General features: G+C 41.3%; 1 long non-coding RNA gene across 1 annotated transcript in view; it reads left to right on the plus strand.

Moving 5' to 3' along the window:
- The window catches only part of LOC141570110 (uncharacterized), a 17,396-nt gene extending 7,873 nt beyond the window's left edge, over positions 1–9,523 (plus strand). The window contains exons 2-3 of the long non-coding RNA XR_012494006.2: positions 5,111–5,226; positions 5,316–9,523. This is a non-coding gene — a long non-coding RNA (uncharacterized LOC141570110). The remainder of the gene's footprint in view (positions 1–5,110; positions 5,227–5,315) is intronic.
- The last annotated feature ends 605 nt before the right edge of the window (positions 9,524–10,128 follow it).

Raw genomic sequence — 10,128 nt, forward strand, 5'->3', positions numbered from 1 at the left:
TTGTTTGTTTGTTTTCCATTTCCATTTCATGAAATATCTTATTTTCCATTCCTTTATTTAATCCAGAAGTGGGATTACTGGGTCCTTCTTTGTCTCTTGTTATAGCCTTTGTTTTAAAGTCTACTTTGTCTGGTATAAGTATTGCTACCCCAGTGTTTTTGTATTGTGTGTTTTGTTTTTTTCCCATTTTCTTTTCATGAAATATCTTTTTTCCATTCCTTTATTTTCTGTCTGTGTGTGTCCTTGAATCTGAAGTGAGTCTCTTGTAGGCAGCATATGTAAGGGTTTTGTTTTCTTATCCATTCATCCCTCCTATGTCTTTTGATTGGAGCATTTAATCCATTTACATTGAAAGTAACTGTTAATAAATATGTAGCTATTGCCATTTTGTTATTCATAATTTTGATTTTTTCCCACCATTTTAAAGAAGTCCCTCTAACATTCCTTGTAATACGGGTTTGGTGGTGATGAACTCCTGAAACTCTTTACCTTTTTCTTGTCTGGGAAGCTCTTTACCTATCCTTCAATTTTAAATGGTAGCCTTTCTGGGTAGAGTTGTCTTGGTTGTAAGGTCCTTGCTTTTCATCACATTGAATATTTTGTGCCAATCCCTTCTGCCCTGCAAAGTGTCTGTTGAGAAATCAGCTCACAATCTTATGGGAGGTCCCTTGTAAGTTACTAGTTGCCTTTCTCTCGCTGCTTTTAGGATTCTCTCTTTTTCTTTAACCTTTGCCATTTTAATTATAATGTGTCTAGGTGTGAGGCTGTTTGGGTTCATCCTGTCTGGGATTCTCTGAGCTTCCTGGACTTGTATGTCTATCTCCTTTGCCAGGTTAGGAAAGTTTTCAGTCATGAATTCTTCAAATAGGTTCTCAACCCCTTGCTTTCTCTCTTCTTCTGGTACTCCTATGATGAGAATGTTGTTACACTTGATGTTGCCTCATAGGTCTCTTAAACTATCCTCACTTTTTTTTTTTTTTAATTCTTTTTTCTTTATTGCTGTTCCAATTGGGTGTTTTATGCTACCTTGTCTTTCAAATTGCTGATTCATTCTTCTGCTTCACCTAGCCTGCTGGGGATTCCTTCTAGTGTATTTTCATTTCAATTATTATATTCTTCACTTCTGACGGGTTCTTTTTTATGGTTTCTATGTCCTTTTTTATGTTTGTTATCTCTTTGTTGAAGTTCTCACAAAGTTCCTTGAGTATCTTAAAACCATTGTTTTGAACTCTCTCTGGTAGGTTGCTTGTCTCCATTTTGTTGAGTTTGGTTTTTTTCCCCCTCTGGAGTTTTCTCCTATTCTTTCTTTTGGGACGCATTTCTTTGTTTCATTTGGCTGCCTCTGTGTATGTATTAGGTAGATCTGCTATGTCTCCTAGTCTTGGCCAGGTGGCCTCATGTAGTAGGTGTGCTATGGGCCCCAGTGGCAGTCTCCCTGGTCACCTGAGCAGGATGCTCCAGGAGTACCCCTTGTGTGGGTTGTCTGTGCCCTCCTTTTATAGTTAAGCTTTGATTGCTCTTGGCATGCCAGTGGGTGGGATTGACCCTGAAGCTGACTGATTGTGGGGTTTGGCCACGTCCACAGCTTATGGGCTGCAGTTTGGGAGGCTTACCCACTGGGTGGGATTTGGCCCAGCAGGCTGTGGTTATCTGTTGAGACCACCCTTCAAATGTACCATTAGTGGGGCTATTTGTGTGGTGCTCTGCTGTGGTCTGAAGCCAACCTCCAAGTATGTTGGTTCTAGGGCCTCTTAGGAGGGAGGGGCTCCAATGCAGGCCCAGGTCACCCACTTCCTGTGACTGGCCCGGGGCTACCTGGTAAGAGCTAGTGATCTGCAGTTGTTCGCTGCCTGTGCTGGACCTGGAGGTGCATGGGAGAAGCCACGCTGCGAACTGAGGATGGCTGCCACCAGTACCGTGTCTAGGGTAGCTCTGCAAAAAGCCAGGAAAGCCCAAGGCCTGCTGCCACCTGTTGGCTCCCTTAAGGTTCAGCCACTGCTAACACCTCATGCTGTACATGAGTTGGGTGAGGCAGGGTCTCAGGGAGTCACTAGAATGGGAAGAATTGTGGTCATGAGGTTAATGTAAATTCTGGTTTGGTGCCGGTGCTGAGCCTAGAGCAACTCAGCAAAAGTCTCAGAGCATACTGAGGCCAGTTGCTGCCCACCTGGGGCCCATGGATTCTGATAGTTTTCCAAGAAAAAGGGTAATGTGGGTGGGGCTGGCTGTTTGTGGAGAAAGTGCCTCTAGTGGTTCGAAAGTTGGGTGGGGTGGGATCCCAGTGAGTCAGCAGGGTGGAGCTCACCAGGACAATAAGATTCAGATTTGGCCTGAGGGGGCAGGCTCAACAGAGGAAAGATGGTGTGGGGGCAGAGCCCCAGAAAGTAGTTTCCAGGCTCTCGGCCTCACATAGATAGGTGCTGGCTCAGGTAGTAAATGGCCATCAATGTGATTGGATGGCCATCAGCTGTGGCTAGTTGGCCGTCAGCTGTAACCAGTGAGCCATTGGCCACTAATATAACTGCTGTGGCTACGCTAGCAGAAAGAGAGAGAATGGGGCTAGCAAGAAGATGGCGGCTGGGCTGGCAAGTGTGGATGGCAGTTTGCGGACAGTGTGGATCCAGCCTCCAGTGAGAGTATAGTGCCGCCAGAGAGAATATAGTGGTATGACTCCCCTACCTATGGCTCCGTGGGTATTCCTTTTTGGCCTCACCATATCCTGCGTTCTTATGTGGGGAGCGGGAGCAGAGACCCCCAAGGCCACCCCGCACGACAAATGGCGCAGCGAGCAGGGTCTCCTGCACGACAGATGGTGCCAGCCTCTTGGTGATAGGAAAGTGGACCCCTCCCCAGGAAAATGCTGCCTGTCCTCCAATCGCCCCCTCCCCAGAAGCCACACACCTCAGTCTGTGCCCCGTATGTCTCCAAGCCCCCCTCCCCCCCAGTCACTGTCCCTCCACTGGAGCCCAAGGTGAAGGCCTGTGGGTGAGTGAGTCTGTGCATAGGCTGATTCAGAGGACGTCTGAGTTTTCCGCTGCTTTCCAGTTCACCTGAATGGTCAGAATCCCCACTGTTTTTCATAGCCAGTTGTTGCGGGGGCTCCTCTTCTTGGCACTAGTACCCGGGGCTGGGGAGCCTGGTGTCAGGGGCTGGGGTCCCTTGCTCCTCCAGTGGGAACCAAGGTGGCCAAGATAACCCTCCTGCTTCTTAACCTCCACATGCAGGTGTGGGGCCCACTCCGTGTCTCCAGCCCTTATACCAGTCTCTTATCTCTAAAGGCATGGCTTCTTTATATTTTCAGTTATAGGACTTCTGTTTGGCTAGACTTCAGATGGTTCTCCAGGTTGATTTATCTGTAATTTAGTTGTAATTTTAATGTGTTCATGGAAGAACACAGGCACAGTGTTTATCTACTCTGCAATCTTGGATCTCTCCCCATGAACAAAATTTTTTAACCTCTCTGAGCCTCAGTTTTCTCTTATGCTAATATGAATATCTCATGGTTCTCATGGAAATCAAGTGAGATATGAATTTCTAAAGCTTTGACACATATTAGGTGCTCAGTGTATGTTAGGTTTTATATCTGCCAGCTAGAATTAAGTCCAACACAATACAGTCTGCCTGAAACTTACCTTATGAAACATACTGTATGTCAAAGTAATATGACATTCAACACAGAGCAAATAAATTTAGACTGAATTTTCAAACATCAAAAGCAATGATCCAAAATTGGTTTCTTAAAATATCATTATTAACTGCTATGTCTTCTTTAACATTTGCTTAGAATTATAAAGCATCAAATAAGAAAATCACTCTTGGTTATATAAAAATGAGGATCAAGCATTAAATAACTTTGTGTATACCTGTAATTATAACCTCCAACAATCTGTAATGAACACCTGGAAAAATTGCTAAAACTTTTAACACAATAGAATATATCACAGAAGATTCTTTCATTTCTGTCAGGCTCTGTGGTGCTTGAATGAGTCACCTAGGAAACAGAACAATGACTTTGGATTAAAGATCAGTCAAGCAAATAATATTTCTTTATTACCTACCCTAAGAGAAATCTGGGCTGGTAATCTTAACAAGTGATACATACTTTCTAATGAAAGAAACAGGGAACACTTTGGTTCAAAAGGGTTGCTGATAATGATAAGGATGCTTATTGGAATTATAGTGTAGGAAAGCACAAAGCAACCGGCTTTTTAATGTATTATTTATAGTGGGATTTTCACCCTGGTTTGAATAAGTGCCTTAGCAACAGCATCTTGAATCTCATTCTCATTATCTCTAATGTCTTCATGTGGGTAGGATAGTTTAAATGGCTAATGGGAATATTTGCAAACCACTTTGAAAACGGGTTCTCTCTCTTACCCTGTTTTTCTGTCTTTTCTAGTGATGCTAATTAACACCTAAAAAGCTCCTCTAACACTGAATTAGCATGCACAGAAAAGGGGGGCAACCTTCTGTGTCCTTTAAGTATTTTTGTAGTCACAACAGAGGCAACTCCAGTGTTGCCACATTAGAGAAATTTAGGGCTGGAATCTGCAATCTGGTTGGAAATCAGTGCAAGGGGGACTGTGAAACTGAGCCTACAGGTAGGAGTGTGTGTGTGTGTGTGTGTGTGTGTGTGTGTGTGTATGTGTGTGTGTGTGTGAAATAAAGTTGAGAAAATGATTTATATCAAATAATTGGGGGTGGGGCTGGAGTTGAGTGAGATTATGGGAGAGTTAAAGCCCCAGTCACACCATCCTAAACTACCCTTTGGAGATGCCTGAAAACTAGTCTCTTGGTCCGGATCCAAATTGGATTAACCTTTACCTAAGCATTGTTGCTCCATTAGAAAGACTATACCAAAGCTTCAATGTATCTATTATGTTTTTTAGGGGTAGGCTAACCTCCTTTATTTAGGCATGTGTCAGAGAGTTAACTCTTACACTGCATATGTTAATGATGGGAACAGTAGTACAATGAATCCCACAAAAGTTATCATTCATAAGTCATTCAAATAATTGCATTGGATAATATGTATTTTTAATGCTTTAATAATAGCTTTTGGTGAGACTGACAGGTACTACACAATAGTCTTACTCCTTAACAAGAAAACTCAGATTTTATTTGGTGTGGCAAGGTGCCCAGATAAAGGTTTGCATTTGTACCTCCCTTGCAGCTGAGTGTGGCCATGAGATAAAGTTCTGGCCAATGAGATGGAAAAATTGTTGGGTGAGTCTTCTTGAAAGGCTCCTTAGAACATGGCTAGGTAGCTGGTGAGGACCCTTTTTTATTTCCTACTGCTTTCTGTTTCCTACTAGAATAAAGATGTGATGAGTGGAGTTGTAGCTGCTGTCTTGGACCTGAGACAACCTTGATGATAAAAGCCACAGATCAGGTACACGGAAAAGAAAGACAGAAAGGCACCTGGATCCATGTTGACTGTGGCTCCCATTTCAGACCTGGCTGCCTACCTGCAGACTTCCATCATATTTGGGAAAAATACTTCCATCCTATCTAAGCCACTGTTATTTCCAGTCTGTTCCTAGCAGCCAAATGTATTTCATAAGTGAGACATTTTGCTTCACCGAAACTGTTATGTATAAGTATTCCTTACTATATAGCTCTTTATGTCATAGAGAACTTGGATAGCAGGTTTATAAAATGAGAGATGTGTTATCCAAACCCATTTGTTTCCTGGATTTTGGACAGCAATCAGTGAGAATTTAGACAGGAAGGGACACAATTTTATAGGTAGAATTACAGCTAGTTGATATTCTATGTTCCTTGCATGTAACAAAATAATGGCAATTTTTTTTATAACTTTGCTAAATAAAGGAAGCAAATCAGCCTACATCTAAAAATATTCCTTTGTACAAAAGCAAATAAATAGTCATTATCAGATTTAGAAAAACTGGAGATCTTTCAAAATATGTAAATATTTCTCTAGTCTTTAAATTTTTTTTTAACTTTAATGAAACTCATTTCTATAGCAATTGAAACATTTTAAGACATGTCTTTTTTGAATTTCAACATTTTCCTAAATATTGATTCAACCCAGTGTTATATAGGAATTCAAAATGTCTTCACCATCTTAAAAAACTATTTAGGAGTCTACTTGTTGACTAGCTTTGCCAAATAGTGTTGTGAACAGATATCAATACTCCCTCTCCGAATTTACAATCTTGGTTTGTGCCTCATTCTTTGTTACCTACAACCTCAGATTGGATATTGTTTTATTTGTTCTCTCTTAAATGAGTTCTCAGAGACAGCTAAAAAAGAAAACTCTTTGAAACAATTTCTCTCTGGTGTTTCATGTCAATTATGTTTGACCTGTTGTCAGTGGAGAATCAAGCTTGTTGAAGAATTAATTGAGTGAAATGGGATCATGGAATCCTCAGGAGCATGGAGACTTGTACCACCTTTTGTTTCTCTTAACTCACAGCAGTGCAGCATATTTTAATACAAGTAATATGCACTTTGGGTTAACTACAGTAAGAGGAAAGGGAAGGGTATCAATGCCAGTGAGAAAAATGGCAAATTCTTCCTTTTGTGCTATTCAGTTATTAGGTTGGCAAGGTTTCACGAGTTAACCAGACTCTTCAATGTACTTCTCATTTTTACCTCCCAGTTTATTACTAGCCTTGGCACTGGACAGTTCGGATCCATCTTACTAAACCAGTTGACTTTGATCCTAGGATGAGGACGGGCTTTCTCATGGAGAAGTGGAGTCTGCCACTCTGGTTCCCCGGTCCAATTCCATTTGATCTCACTATGGAACGGTTCTTCTCGGAGTCTCCTGACTCAGTAGCTCAATTGGTCCATTCCATTTGCCCTCATAGTAATGCTCTTACCAGCCTTCCCAACAATGCTGGGTGCTGTGCTTCATTCAGACTTTTTGAACTAGTTTTCTTTCTCACTTCTTAAGATCCTCAACTCTTTTTTTTTTTTTCCTTCCTCTGAAACAACACCACAGCTTATTTCCTCTCTAGCCTTTGCTATGGCCAGTCACATGGGTCTCATCCATCCATTTCATTTGTCAGGGTTCATTACACTTCCTCTCGAAGCTCACTTCAAGGCCCTTACTCACTGGCTATTGCTTCTTCCTGAACGATTCTTTCACAAAACAACAGCACAGTTCCAGTGAAACCATGGTCCATTTTCCATGGCTTTACACATGATAGCCTTTAATCTGCTTTAACTTTTATTCTTTTTGCTTTCAAAGGTAATTTTTCCTTCCTACCTCCCTCAAAAAATGTACAGATCTTTCTCTTCGACAGGTCGAGAATAGAAATACATTTGAGATAATGGATAATGATCGTGAGAAAAATACAACTCAAAGTGAGGTAAAATACAGCCTCAAAGTGAGGTTAATTGCACTTTTAAGAATGTAAGGCCTGTGCATACGGGAGGCTGTATTTCCCAATGGGAAAAGCTCCGAGTTCTAATCTCATTTCCGTGAGTGCCTAGTTGTGTAAAGTTGAATGTGAGATGGTAAAAGAGAGAAAGAAGGGTTGGTAGCAGTAGAGTCATCTTGGAGCCACAATATGAGCCCAGACTTGTTTTGGTTCTTCCTTATCTTTACTGGGTTGTTTCTTTCTATTCTCACTGCCATCCTTCTCACATTATAGTAATTTTGTGATTTTTTTCCCCCTGGCTTCTCCGGATGGGTGTTACCCAGACCTGTTGCTGCTGGGCCCTCTGCACTGGACTGCACCTTTTCTTTGTTCTACCACAGCTAACTTGCCCAGGGTCTCACTTATTCAGTATACTTGCCAGGTAACTGGAAGCCAATCTGGTTAAGTAATTCACAACAAGGTGCTCATTCACGGCCTCATAAAACATTTACTGAGCACCCCAGCTCCTGTGCTAGGTGTGAATGTCTGACCAAGCCCACTTGGCTGCATTATCAGTGTGCACTGTGGTGACCTTGGGCTTTAGGGTCAGACATTTGCAGGTTTGAATCTTGCCCTGTCACTTGCTAGATATCATCCTGGAAAAAATTATGTAGCCTTTCTGGAAGTCTTGGTTTCCTCATCTGTAAATGGGGGCAATAATAACACCTTGCAGGAGTTTTGGATTTTAAGGACAATTTTATACAGTGACTAACTCATAGTGGATGCTAAATAAACAGTGACCATTATGAAATTATTGGTTACCTTCTCCATGTATCATTTATAGGGACCTTTAACACTTTGGATGTAAATTGGTAGTGCCTTAACAATTAATAAGAATTTTAAGTCTTATGACAAGTTGCGAGAGACATTTAGGCAGTCAGGGAAGTCTTTCCCTTCCCCTTACCCACACCAGTTGTCTCAGTTCTGACAATAGAATACCCAAGTATCAGCTGTCTGAGGAATGGAAGCAGAGCACATTGCTGAAGACACAGGAGAGGTATTATAAGGATACACAGAGGTACGTTTTTCAAATGAGGCAGCCTGGCCACAAACTGCCAGGAAACAGCAACGGCAGATCACCGAAGTGAAAAGTAGGTCAGTTGTTTGGAGTCAAGGGATCAGGTAGCATACAAGGTGAAGAGCCCAAAGCCATAAACAGTAACAGGCTGTGAAAATTGCTACAACAGCCATAAACCAAAGGACTGCCTTCCTGCATATGCTGGATGGCGAGAACTGCTGGTCATGCAGCCCTCCTTTTGCCACAGGTGCACACTTGCGAAACAACAGCGTCAGCCTTCAGCATCACGGGAACATGGAGGACAAGGAGAAAGCAGGAGACCAGATAGCTGGCCATGCCCAAGGGCCGGAGGGCAGCGCAAAAGAAAGTGGCAATAACGCTCTCTGTTTATTTTGTTGGCCACCTAAATTTGTGTTGTACCTTTCAAATGTTTATGGCTTCAGATTTTAGTGTGTCAAATGTCGAAATACCTACATAAAACATCTGCTCGTTTGCATGTTCTTGTACGTTGAGTAGGCCTTCTGCTGTTGTAGGATGTTTTTGCATTGTGAGAATTTATTTTTGAACACTTACTTTGCAGGCACATTATACAGGATTCTGAGCTGAAAGCCTGGGGCTACCACTTCAAATGGCATTTGAGCAGTCATCTGGGGTTGTAAGCTTTGGGAGATTTGAGGAGGCAGACGAAACATTTGTTTGGATTGTGAGGGAGAGTGGTAGGTGTGGTGTTCTGCTCCATTACTCTCCATGCCCCCCCACGCCTTTCCACTCTGCAGTTCTCTCTTCTTACTTGTATTCACCTCCTTCCCACTACCATGACAGTCTAAAATCTGGAGGGTTGGTGGAGATAAAAGAGTAGCTGGGAGAACAGGAGTTTTGGTAAACTCAGGATTTAGAAACGAGTTGCAAAGAAAGAAAAGATTTAGACATTATATGCCAGCGTTTCATTGGGTCATTTGGTTCAAGCAGAATCCTCTAAGTACCTTAGGCTTCTGAAATGAACTGCGCTATGATTATTACCTTTTAAAAAATGACTTATGTATCATGAGCTAAAGTTTCATTAAAGTAATATATTAATTGTCAAAGTTATTAAAAATAAACTACCTGAGACCCACACTATGATATGATGCTAGCATTATTTTCTTTGACATCTAATATATATTAATTTTATGCAAAATGGTATAATTAAAATTTCACACAACTTGATGACCATGAAGAGTTTAGAATAAACTGAAATTATTTGGAAAGTAGGAGCTATGAAAGAACACAGAAATATCCTAGCTGCCTTAGCCCTCTCGGTTGTCTGGGAGCACACTGGATTCTGCAGCATTTGAGTAGATAAAGGGTTTTCAAAAAGTGAACTTTTAAATGAATATAAATATTGGTTCTAATATGCTCTTTTAAAAATAAAAATTAATGGTGGAATTGAATACAAATTCATATAGTTTTAAATGGTAAGGAAAAGCAATTTGTATAGAAAATGTGTCTGTTAATCCATTCTCAGTAATCTTTATGGATCTCCATCAGAAGCTTTGGCCTTACCTGAAAGGATGGCAAGCCAGTTAGGGAAATATATTCCTGTTGGTAAGTATGTTTTTAATACATACTGATTGAATAAAAATTCCTCTTGGGGGAAAAATGAGGATGAGTTAGAAGACACTCCTTTTGTTGTATGATTTAAAAGAAAAATGCATACATTTGTTTATTTCCATCTGGAGT

Source organism: Rhinolophus sinicus, chromosome 1 (assembly GCF_057876585.1).
Source record: "Rhinolophus sinicus isolate RSI-liver-muscle chromosome 1, RSI-T2T, whole genome shotgun sequence".
NCBI lineage: Eukaryota > Metazoa > Chordata > Mammalia > Chiroptera > Rhinolophidae > Rhinolophus > Rhinolophus sinicus.